The sequence below is a fragment of the Palaemon carinicauda genome, chromosome 15 (assembly GCF_036898095.1).
Source record: "Palaemon carinicauda isolate YSFRI2023 chromosome 15, ASM3689809v2, whole genome shotgun sequence".
NCBI lineage: Eukaryota > Metazoa > Arthropoda > Malacostraca > Decapoda > Palaemonidae > Palaemon > Palaemon carinicauda.
In genome coordinates, this window is record NC_090739.1 from 36,409,594 (window position 1) to 36,422,322 (window position 12,729).

The 12,729-nt window shown below is 34.0% G+C and overlaps 1 protein-coding gene across 1 annotated transcript in view; it reads right to left on the bottom strand.

Annotated features, from left to right (window-relative positions):
- The window catches only part of LOC137653923 (uncharacterized), a 266,995-nt gene extending 266,196 nt beyond the window's left edge, over positions 1 to 799 (bottom strand). Inside the window, exon 1 of the mRNA XM_068387551.1 lies at positions 480 to 799. The gene's annotated coding sequence lies outside the window, so the exon portion shown is untranslated. The remainder of the gene's footprint in view (positions 1 to 479) is intronic.
- Between the last annotated feature and the right edge of the window lie 11,930 nt (positions 800 to 12,729).

Below are 12,729 nucleotides of genomic sequence, written 5' to 3' on the forward strand. Positions count from 1 at the left end.
AAGTATTGCAGATAACTAAAACAACCTGCAGGCATCTACTGTCCTGCTAAATTAGTCTTGCACCTAAATATATCAGAACATTTAAGTAAAGTAATTTCATTTGATTACAATAATATCTATTAATTACCGATAGGCTAAATGGCAAACTAGATATTTGAAACAGGTTATACTCTCTCTCTCTCTCTCTCTCTCTCTCTCTCTCTCTCTCTCTCTCTCTCTCTCTCTCTCTCTCTCTCTCTCTCTGATTTACAACAAACATTCATTAAAACTTTAACAAAATTCTTGAATTAAATTACAAATATTTTTTCCACATCAAGATATTTCATTATTATAATCTAGGGAAAACTCGAGTTGGCTATACAACCCTAGGCCTACATTCTATGGGGGATATCAACGATGTCAAATTGAATGGCAAGAAACCAATCACTATTACCTTATTACACAAACACACGCAATGTTAATCTAAGAGCGTATCTTACCTTGAGACTAAGTTCAGTCAAAACATTTCATCCAGGAAAACTGAGAAGACTTGCAGTTCAGGTTACTTCAAGCAACTTAGGTCTGAAGCCCAAAGGAAATAACTTTAAACATATATGAGAAATGCCTTAATTTCAACGCCTAAGCCAGAGGAGATATCAATACCGAATAAAGGGGTTCTAGGTGAATCATATTCTTTAACTAATAGCACCAAAGTTAACGAAATCACACTCAAAAATTGATTTAAAACAAGTAATCAAGTCATCCACACTTTCGTGATTTACCGCGACCACTGGACGTTAACACCGCTCGAGATACACTGACACTGACTGGGGTCATGTTTTTGTTTTCATTCGATGTTTGCCCAGCTGATATGATTGAAATGTAGTGGCTGTAAAGGAAAACTGCTAGTATCATTGATATACTTTTTTCCAATTTTATGACAGTGATATAGATAAAGTGTTGGAAATCCAATTGAAATATATTAGGAATATACGATCGTTTTCGATTTTACGACTGCACAGTTATCGGAGAATTTCATACGGCCGCCAGCGGTGCACGAACCTTCGACGCCAGACAGATCCAACAGCCCTCGTCATTGAAACTAAACATGTTTCACTAATTAACAAAATGTGTTTTATTAATCACTTCACTCTAGTAACGAAATTTTCATGGAAAATACTAAATAATTCTTAGTATTAAATATTGTTACTAATACTGGTACTAAAAAATCCGCCACAAGGCAATAGGCCTACTTTTTAATGTTATATGATTTTTATATTTCAACGATAGAAAATCAATCATTTTAGTAAGTATTGAAGAATTTTTCAAGTAAATAAAGGATTATCTCTTAAATGAAAATATAACTGAATAAAAAATGGAACAGCTGAATCTACAGAAAGGTATTTAGTAAGCAGTCTCGTTGCCACGGCCTCGGAGCTAGCCAGGAAATTCGCGTTATTATTATTTTTTTTTTTTACAAGTCTTCTATGACCATATTCTGCCAATTTTCATTTGGCAGTGAATTACGTGATGTTGCTGGCATGTACGTAGTTGTAGTAGTCATTCGCCAGCGATAAAATGAATGTGATTATAACAACGTTCCGAGTAATAAAATGTATAAACTGCACGAAGTTAAAAAGAAAAAGAAAAAACCATGATCGTATAGTGAATTCAAGAAATTCCAAAGCTTTTGATTTAGAATTGACGAGATTAGAAGAAAATATGGACCATGAATACTACAGATGTCATGAATTACGGCTATGTAGATATTCAATATGTTGGCAATAATACAATTTAAACTAGAGAATTGATAAATGAAAAATTTTCCGACACAATACCATAATCTGAAGCTGATGAAGACTTTGATGTGCCCATGGATGATTCAGTGTATTTGAAGTCGAAGCTATCATTAAAAAATCTCAGGAGATGGAAAGCCCTTGGTTACCAATAAATAACTGCTGAGATAATACTGGCGGAAAATGCAGTGACCTTAGAATACATGATTATTTTGTAGACTGTGACATGAAGAAGCAAAGCCTGATAAATGGAGATTATGAGTGTTGGTGAAATTGGCTGAAAAAAAGAACTGCCTGATTGCATTAATTACAGAGGCATCACACTTACGCCAGTTGTCATAAAAATATATAGTATGCTTATTCTACAGAGACTAGAGAGAAAGATTGATGAAAAGCTGAGAGATGAACAAACAAGATCTAGAAAAGGTAGAAGTTGTACTAACCAAATTTGCATTTTGAGACATACAACAAATCGTAGAATATAGAAATCTGCTTTTGATGGCATTTGTGGACTATGAAAAGGCCTTTGATATATACACCGGTCAATTATGTAAAGAATCCTGCGTTATTACGGAAATATATAAATTTGATTAAGTCTGTTTATGAGCATAGAAAGTGCAAAGTTGATGTTAGTGAACAGCGTAGTACTCCAAGGGAATGTGTTGTCAGCAATGTTGTTTATCATCCTCATGGATTTTGTAATGCGTAGAACAGTTGGAGATGGTGGAGAAGAAATGGATTGGATTTTTAATAGGAAATTGGCAGACCTAGATTATGCTGATGACGATGACTTCATTAGCAGAACACCACAGGATTTGCCATGCTTGCTTACCAGAATGATTGAAATATCACAGAAGAAAGACAGATATGATGAGAACGGGATATACAATGGAAGATGAAATATCTTCGGAGGAAGAAATGATTAATGAGGTAGAATCATTTAAATATTTAGGAACTATGATCTCTAATACAGAGTCTTTAGAATTAGAGTTTAATGAGAGATTTAGTAAAGCAAATCAAACAATGGTTAGGTTAGGTAAAATCTAAAAATTAAATGGCTTGAAATTACATATAAAACTCGGGCTATATATCAGTTTAGTGAGATCGGTGTTACTATATGGACGTTAGTCATGGTATGACAAAGAAACAATCTCTAACAGATTTTGTAGATGTTAAATGGTAGGACAGGATTAGAAATGAAACCTTAAGAGAGATTACTCGAGTGCCATATGTGGGTGAGATGATGGTTAGGGGTAGAGGGAGATGGTTCGGCATGCTCTTCACACTCCTCAAGAGAGATTCACCAAACATTTAATTAGGCTCCACAAGGTACTAGAAGAGTTAGAAGACCCAGGTCTACATGGCTGAGAACTATGAAGCATAAAGTCGGAGATGATGAATGGAGAAGAATTGAATTAGAAAATCAAGATAGAGACGACTGGCGAAATCTGATCGAGGCCCTTTGCGTCAATATGCGTAGGAGAAAATGATGATGATGAAAACATAATCAAATGACTTCGACAAGGCTGAGATAGATGAAATGATCCCAATAAACATACTATCAAATTCCGAGAGAGGGTAAGTTAAGGGACGAGGTGAGTTGGGCTTTTCGTTCTCAAGTGATATTCTAATCTCTAGATGATAAAAAGAAGTCGTGTAACAAGTTTTGAATATATGGAAATAAACTTAACATATATATATCTATCGTAATATTTTACAAACCTCATAGAACACATACAAATATCTTTTTTGAAGAGTTCGGTATGCTCTTTGAGATGATTGTCATGGGAGAAATGGAATTAGTTATTTATGGAGACTTCAATGTTTGGATGAATGGCGCATCAAATCGTGGCGCTTCAGTCTTTAGTGAGTTATTGGAGTCATATCAATTGTAGGTAGAAGGTTGGCCAGGGCACCAGCCACCCGTTGAAGTACTACCACGAGAGAGTTATTGGATCCTTTGACTGGCCAGACAGTGGTACATTGGATCCCTCTCTCTGGTTACGGCTCATTTTTCTTTACCTATACATACACCGATTAGGGTGGCCTATTCTTTACACTTCTCCTCTGTCCTAGACTCCTCGTGCACCTGATAACACTTAGATTACCAAATAATTCTTCTTCGTTGAAAGGGTTAACTACTGCAATGTTATCGTTAAGTGGCTACTTTCCTCTTGATAAAGATAGAAGAGACTCTTTAGCTATTGTAAGCAGCTCTTCTAGGAGGAGGATACTCCAAAATCAAACCATTGTTCTGTAGTCTTGGGTAGTGCCATAGCCTCTGTAACATGGTCTTCCACTGCCTTGGGTTAGAGTTCTCTTGCTTGAGGGTACACTCGGGCATGCTACTTTATCTTGTTTCTCCTCCTCTTGTTTTTTTTTTTTTTCGAAGTTTCTATGATTTATATATGAAAGGCCCAATTTAATGTTGTTGCTGTTCTTAAATATTTTATTTGATTGTTCATTACGTCTCTTGTGGTTTATTTATTTCCTGGTTTCCTTCCTTAGTGAGTTATTTTCCCTGTTAGAGCCCTTTGGCTTATAGCATCCTGCTTTCCTACCAGGGTTGTAGCTTAGCTTGTAATAATAATAATAATAATAATAATAATAATAATAATAATAATAATAATAATAATAATAATAATAATAATTTTAAAACAACTTTGACTTGGCATACGTTAGACCTAATTCTAAGTTATATAATGAATGGTATTTTATCTGATATTAATACGGAAGAAAAGAGTACTATTTCTCCAATGCAAAAGCTTATAACGTTTAAATTACCTTTACAGAAACATGAAGTGCTAAAAAAAATAAAAGAACTTCAGAGATAAATCATCACCATCATCTCCTCCTACGCCTATTGACACAAAGGGCCTCAGTTAGATTTCACCAGTTGTCTTTATCTTGAGCTTTTAATTCATTACTTCTTCATTCATCATATACTTCGCGCTTCGTAGTCCTCATCCATGTATGTCTGGGTCTTCCAACTCTTCTAGTGCCTTGTGGAGCCCAGCTGAACCTTTGGTGAACTAATATCTCTTTGGGAGTGCGAAGAGCAGGCCCAAACTATCTCCATCTACCCCTCATCATGATCTCATCCACATACGGCACTCGAGTAATCTCTCTTATAGTTTCATTTCTAATCGTGTCCTGCCATTTAACTCCCAATCTCCTTCTGAGGGCTTCGTTCTCAAATCTACTAAATCTATTGGAGATTGTGTCATTGTCATACCATGACTCATGTCCATAGAATAACACCGATCTCACTAAACTGATATATAATCTAATTTTTATATGTGATTTCAGGCGATTTGATTTCCAAATTTTACTTAACCTGGCCATTGTCTGATTTGCATTTTTTAATCTTTCACTTAACTCTTAAATGAAGTAACAGAAAATAAAAGATGTTATCAATATTCATCTTGGACTTCACAACCTAGGCTTATTATAGGCTCTATATATGTTGCCTTCTTTATAAATATATATAATAGGGTGAGGAAAATTTAATATGATATCACGTGTCCACTGATGGAAAAGACTAACCGTTAAGGATGTCTCCTAGGTTCAATGGGGATACTTTAGAGAGAAAGAGGGAAAAGACGTAAAGAAAGTGCAATCGCTTAAAAACTGAAAGTACCTGGGTAGAATAAAAAAAAACTACAATGTACCAATACATAGTAATTGCCTATTAAGGAAGAAAAATATGAATACTATAAGAAAATATTTAGGAAGCTGCAACAAACATAAATAGGTTATTTCGTCTCCTAAATGGTATAATGGGAAATATATAGGAAAAAACCGGAAATCAGAAGGGTACAGCAGCCAAGAACTGGCTAACGAATTTCTAGAATTCTTTAGAAACAGAGAGCATAATTAGGCTCTTTGCGTCAATAGGTGTAGGAGATAATGATGACGATAACAAATATTCCATATCAAATTAGTGCTACATCCGACACACAGATAAAACTAACAAGATTTGATAATATAACAAAATACGAAGTCACCAGAATTATTAAGAGGATAAAGAAAATAAATTCTGCGATTGACTTGATGACAATATCCGAAGTAATTGGAGGAAGAAACTTTTCTAATCTTGCCGACATATTTAGAGGAATAATAAATGATAGTATCGATAAGTGTAAGTTTCCTAAATCTGAGAAAATTGCTGCAGTTACACCGGTTTTGAAAAGTGCTCTAGATAATCAGGAATTAAGTTCATACAGACCTATTTCGACTTTATCTTCTATAACAAAAGTATTAGAATATGTAATTGCCAGACAACCAGTCAGCATACAGAAAATTATATTCTATTTGTTCTGTTGTAAATGATATGCTTGAAATGATGGATGAGAACAAATGTGGTATTTTTATAATAATCGATCTTAGTACTGCTTCTGATACAGTTTGGCATGAACTGCTACTAAATGATTTGCGGTTAATAGGTATTGAAGATCAAGCCTTTGAGTACCTAAAAGACTACTTAATTGACAGACACTACTGTGGACAAATTAAAAACTCTCATTCACCATGGTTAACGTGGTGAATGCAAGTTTTCAATTTGTTCTCAGTAGTGTCCATCAACAAATTGTAAACTCTTATTTGCCATGTAAACCTTTATGGGCTGCCAACGTATGAGCCCGCGGTCCGCCTAGATACAGGTCAATCTAAATGACATCACATCACCATGTGAACCATTAAACAGAAGGGTACCCAATGGGAGCGTACTATTATTATTATTATTTATTATCATTATTATTATTATTATTATTATTATTATTATTTGCTAAGCTACAACCTTAGTTGGAAAAGAAAGATGCTATAAGCCCAGGGGCTCCAACAGGGAAAATAGCCCAGGGGCTCCAAGAGGGAAAATAGCCCAGGGGCTCCAACAGGGAAAATAGCCCAGTGAGGAAAGGAAACAAAGAAAAATAAAATTTTAAGAGTAACATTAAAATGAATATTTCCTATATAAACTTTAAAAACTTTAACAAAACAAGAGGAAGAGAAACAAGACAGAACTAGTCCAAAATTTATTCTTACCCCAAGGGGGTGTACTATAGTCAATTCTTTTTAGTGAGGCAGATTTGCACCGACTCGCAGGGGTGTCCTTTTAGCTCGGAAAATTTTTCCTGATCGCTGATTGGTTGGACAAGATAATTCTAACCAATCAGATAGCAGGCAACTTTTCCGAGCCAAGAGGGCACCGCTTCGAGTCGGTGCAAACGTGCCTCAATAAAGAAAATTGAGTATAGCCCCAATCTTATTCCGCATCTATACTATCCGTCGATGAAAAGTACTACAGAGGCATGAAGTGAAGCTTAAACTATTTGCAGATGATACCCAATATTACTTCATAAATGAAATTAATGATACTGCTGAAACTTTAAATCAATCCAGTGATTCTTACTACAATATTTATTAAAGCACTGAGAGACAAACTACAGTCCAGTCACACACACCTTGGTCACGAGCTCTATTTACTGGATACCGGACCATGTTGTCGTTAATATTTATTTGTACCAATGTTACTTAAATTGTCCTTTTCCCTACCACCATAAATTAAGTTTCATTATAATCTATAGCAGGGGTGGCCAACCTATGGCGCATTGCACGATTACAAGTGGCGCACTATACCCCAGAGATAATAGAAAAAACAAAGCCCGCTCATAAAAAAATGATACTAAAAATAATACTGATTTTTAGAAAAAAATACAAAAATAATTTAAAGGGACCTTCCGCTATGTCCTGCATTTTCTTCTTTTAATTATTCAAAATACACAATTTCTATATATGTGTTAGAGTTTAAACATATATAATACCTTCATCATATACCAACTTAACAGAATACATTGAAAAAATCATATTACTACGAGGGGCCTTTGATAGTCGTTTTAGTTATTTTGCTGAAGAAGATTGCACGCTTGCATAACATTCTGAAGATGCCTAGTAATATACAAATGGAACTTATTGATCTAAAAGCAAATTCAGTGCTGAAGAGTAAATTTAATGAAATTCCCTCGCTCCCAAGTGCATCTGAAATGCTTAATTTTTGGCGAATATTAACAGGTGAACCTTTTCCAGAATTTAGAAAATTTACCCAAAGTTATGTCTGTCGCTTTATAACAACATACAGATGAGAGCAAATATTTTCATCCATGAAAATGATCAAGAACCAACAGAGGTCGTGACTATCCGATTCAAATCTGAAGAACTGGCTGTTGCTCTCAGTTACTAATTCAACTCCTAATATTACAGATTTAGTGAAAGCAAAGCAAAGTCAAAAGTCACATTAAACATAGTTATGTTTTTTCCTGCATGTGAAATTACTTTTCTTTAAACTGCTAATTATGTTCATATATTTTTATTAGTACTTTCAAGAATAACTAATGAATATTATCATTGCAAATTCAGTGTGAATAAATTAAGTACAGTTTACTTTGTATCCATGTTAAATCATTTCCTTTACAGCTGCTATATCTGTCCACGCGCGCGCGCGCGCACACACACACACACACATACATATATATATATATATATATATATATATATATATATATATATATATATGTGTGTGTGTGTGTGTGTATGTATAAAGATATATATATATATATATATATATATATATATATATATATATATATATATATATATATATATATATATATATATATATATATATATATCTTTATACATACATACACACACACACACACACACACACACATATATATATATATATATATATATATATATATATATATATATCATATTATTATATGTGTAACCGTCAAATATGTCCAAATCACCATAGTAAAGAGATTGAAAGGGGGTTAAAGTTTGTGTGGCGCATCTGAATTAGAAGAGAAAAAAATTGGTGCATGGAAAACAAAAGGTTGGCCACCCTTGATCTATAGCTTTAATTTTGAATGTTATCTATTCCCTAATAATGGCAAGAACATCGTTTAAATTTCAGCTGTATCATCAATGTCATTTATGGAAAATTAAAACTGCACATCATCTGGAAATAGTTTGATCCTTACAATCTTTCTGTATTGCTTTTGATAGACCATTAGTAAAGATACAAAATACAATTGGGCCTATTATACTTCCCTGTGTCACTCTTCTTCTTAATGGTTCATTCGATGAATAAGAATTTTCAATTCGTACAAAATAGTTCTGTCTATCAAGTAATATTCTATATACTCAAAAGCTTCATCATAGATGCCAACGGATCGTAAAATAATTAGTAGTAGTCCATGCTCAACTGTATCAAGAGTAGCACTAAGGTAAAGTACAATCAGGGTCAGATTTACATATCTTTCATTTACTTTTTTAACAATAAACTGTTTTTCATAGCAAGGATGGATTCCCACACACAAGTAAAGGCAAAGATATCTCCAATTTTCTAAAATTAAACTGCTGAATCATGGTTGCTCCCTTATGCAGAAAAGTTCCCATACATTACCCGCTGTTATTCATCGCCAGCATACGGAACCCTCTCACTCATAACACTGCCTCCGTATGCCTTTATTTGTACGTACCCTTTTGTTTCTTGCATATTGTACAGCTTCCTTTCCAGCGCCTATTCCATGCCATCTATGTACAATTAAAATCAAAAGAACGCCGACACTCTGGGGAAATCTTTCGTCAGATGTCTCTAGTGTTCCCGTGACAAAACAGGCAAGGTGTTGCTCTTCTTACTACTACTAGGAAATGGGCGGAGCCCTCTTGACAGCAAAAGGGTGTTTTTGCCAGTGAAAGCATTAAAATTTTACAAATCGAGTTGCCATATTTCATTCTGTTTTATCTCATGACGTTTCGAATATCCACTGCAAATACTGAATACACACTCACACACACACACACACACACACACACACACACACACACACACACACACACACACACATATATATATATATATATATATATATATATATATATATATATATATATATATATATATATATAGATCGTGAATCCGCAAATCGTGTAGAAATTATTGGAGTATCGCAGCTAAAATATTCTTTCCGTTAATAGCTACATTAGATTATTTCGACATTAGCCTTGTTCAAGTCACCGATTAAGGAAAAAGTACTTTCTGATATGGTTCGATGTAAAATAATAACAAAAAGCACCATACATGAGTTATACCGGGCTAAATGACATTCAGAGAGAGAGAGAGAGAGAGAGAGAGAGAGAGAGAGAGAGAGAGAGAGAGAGAGAGATTCGGCCTGAATACATCGTTTTTAATTATATTTGTAGTACGTTGGTCAAAATTCTCCCGTAACTTTTTGAGTTCAGTTGGTAACACAAATAGACAGAGGTGAAAACATGGCGGAGGTAATAATAATAATAATAATAATAATAATAATAATAATAATAATAATGATAATAATAATAATAATAATAATCGGACCAAAAAGTAAATTTTGAGAGTTCTGTCGAGGTGAGTATTGGCCCGCGCACTGAGCCCTTTGATAATTTGGAATTGCAAGATATTTCTTTAGATTTATTAAACGTAATTAGTTCTTCTTACCTTCTGAATTCCTGGAATTTATCCATTTATCCAAACATGCTGAAATCTTGTAACCCTTCCAAAACCACATTATTACTTCCATTCTCAACTCGGGGCCGTTCTCACATAGGGGACCAAAACTCCTCTGCCTCACATAAATCTACATTAAGCCTTTATATGGGAGGTCAATCATATTCAGACTTTCAAAAAATTTTGCTGGGACTATTGCAATATATCAAGAAACATGTAAAAATGCAAACATTTCAATAGTATAATATGTATTTCTAAAGGAATACAAAATGTACACAGACAAAGCAAAAATAATCTTGATTTTAACATATTTCTCTTTGCAAACGAAGTCCTCTCTAGAAAAAATAACTAATCTGTAATTACACATTGCATTATAAATATGTCCTTGTTACATACGCTTTTTTTTAGCCGAAGTTTACGTTATATCCAAATAGATACCAAAACTTTTCTATCCGTTTCAAACTGATAAATCCAAATAAGCAAGTGATGATTTTTTTTTCTCCTGACAAATTCCAAACTCATTTTAAAAGATAAAGGGCCTTTAATTTTTTATAGAAAATTTAAAGGTATTTATTCAAATGTAGTTCGAAGTTAAGATTAATTATTTTTCTTACTTATTTGTTAATTTGTTTATTTACTAGTTTATAAAGTTGCCGACGAGAGTGTTTTTGATTTGGTCGCTGCACATTGTTAAGCATAAAAACAAATGCTTGAATGTAAGTGAACAAGTCGCCAAAAAAAGATGTTAGATAGTGATATTTGGTAAATACTGTATATTTTGTAAAGGTGACAAGGTAAAGGACTCTGCTAATATACATAGCTTGCAGAAGTCCCACTCAGATGCGTATAAATACATTGAAGAAAAGGAAATTTAACTAAATGATGAAGATTTACTATATAAAATAAGAGGACTAGATCTTTTCGCAAGGGAGACCTAATTCCATGAGTGCCGACCCAGGCAGTTTTTAATGAGACGAATACCTCAGCAGTGTTACACCATCACAGAAACTGAGGAAACATCAGACAAGAAAAGATGTATAGAGAAAGCATTTTCACATCTACGATTTTATAAAAAAAAAAAAAAAAAAAAAAAAAAAATAAAAGTTATTCACAAAGTTCGGGTTCTAAAACTTTGTCATTTAGAAATGAGTATAATGAGAATCTATGCAACGATAGCAATAATGAACAAGCTTGTGAAATAACTAGTCAATATCAGGTTGAAGATTGGACACTGTTCTGACCTGAAAGACAGCATCGACTTCTGATCATCCCCATATAAAGACACACTGATATTTTGTAAATCTTTGGAATCACTGAAAACAATTTTTCTTTCTGCTTGTAATCTGTGAGATGATGACTGGATCAAAGAAGTTAGTCTTGAGTTTTACACTAAATCACTCATTGCCTTCAAAGAAACTAAGACACTTCTATGGCCCACCAAATCTAGTGACGTTCCTTATTATTATTATTATTATTATTATTATTATTATTATTATTATTATTATTATTATTATTAGCTAAGCTGCAACCCTACTTGGAAAAGCAGGATGTTATAATCCCAGAGGCTCCAACAGGGAAAATAGCCCAGTGAGGAAAGGAAAATAGAATATTTTAAGAAAAGTAATAACATTAAAATAAATATCTCCTATATAAACTACAAAAACTTTAACAAAACAAGAGGAAGAGAAATAAGATAGAATAGTGTTCTCGAGTGTACCCTCACCCAAGAAATTCCTGCTTATGTTTTACAATCTGTATCTACACTAATGTGTCGTAAGAGGGACCCATCAGATCGAGAATGAATATTAGTACTAACAGTTAGTCAAGATATGTGTAAAGCAGCAACAGGTGGACAGTGGAAGATGAAAACGCATATCCTACTATGTATGACACTCCGCCATCTCTTCAAATCTAAACAATCAACTACTTTCCTAAACAAACTAGGTAATTATGAGTTCTATGCTTTTTCTTTTGAATTGGAAACAGTCCTGGCATATACATGGTTGAAAGTGTTACAGTAATCAGTAATAGTGATGAGGTTAAGGATCAACCTGATGGAACAGTGTTTCTTGGCGACCGAGACAACTTTGATCAGCTGTTGTCGATGTTTATGGAATTGGATCAGTTCAAAGCACAGTTAGAATCTACATGGAAGAATTTGGATTCTGTAAAGATGATGGCCTGAAATTAGTCCCTCGTATGACTGAACCCATTCCCGAGAAGATTCAAAATTCCAGTTTAAGAGTTTCCACCATACTACCGGAGAAAATGACATGAAGAACCAAGCCTCATAGAGCCCTCCAACTGTGCTGAAAATTCCAGCATCAAGATTCTGATTTTTTTAGATTATTGCTTGTCATATGCCCTTTGAGAGTCAATTTATCCCTGCTATATCGGGATCTG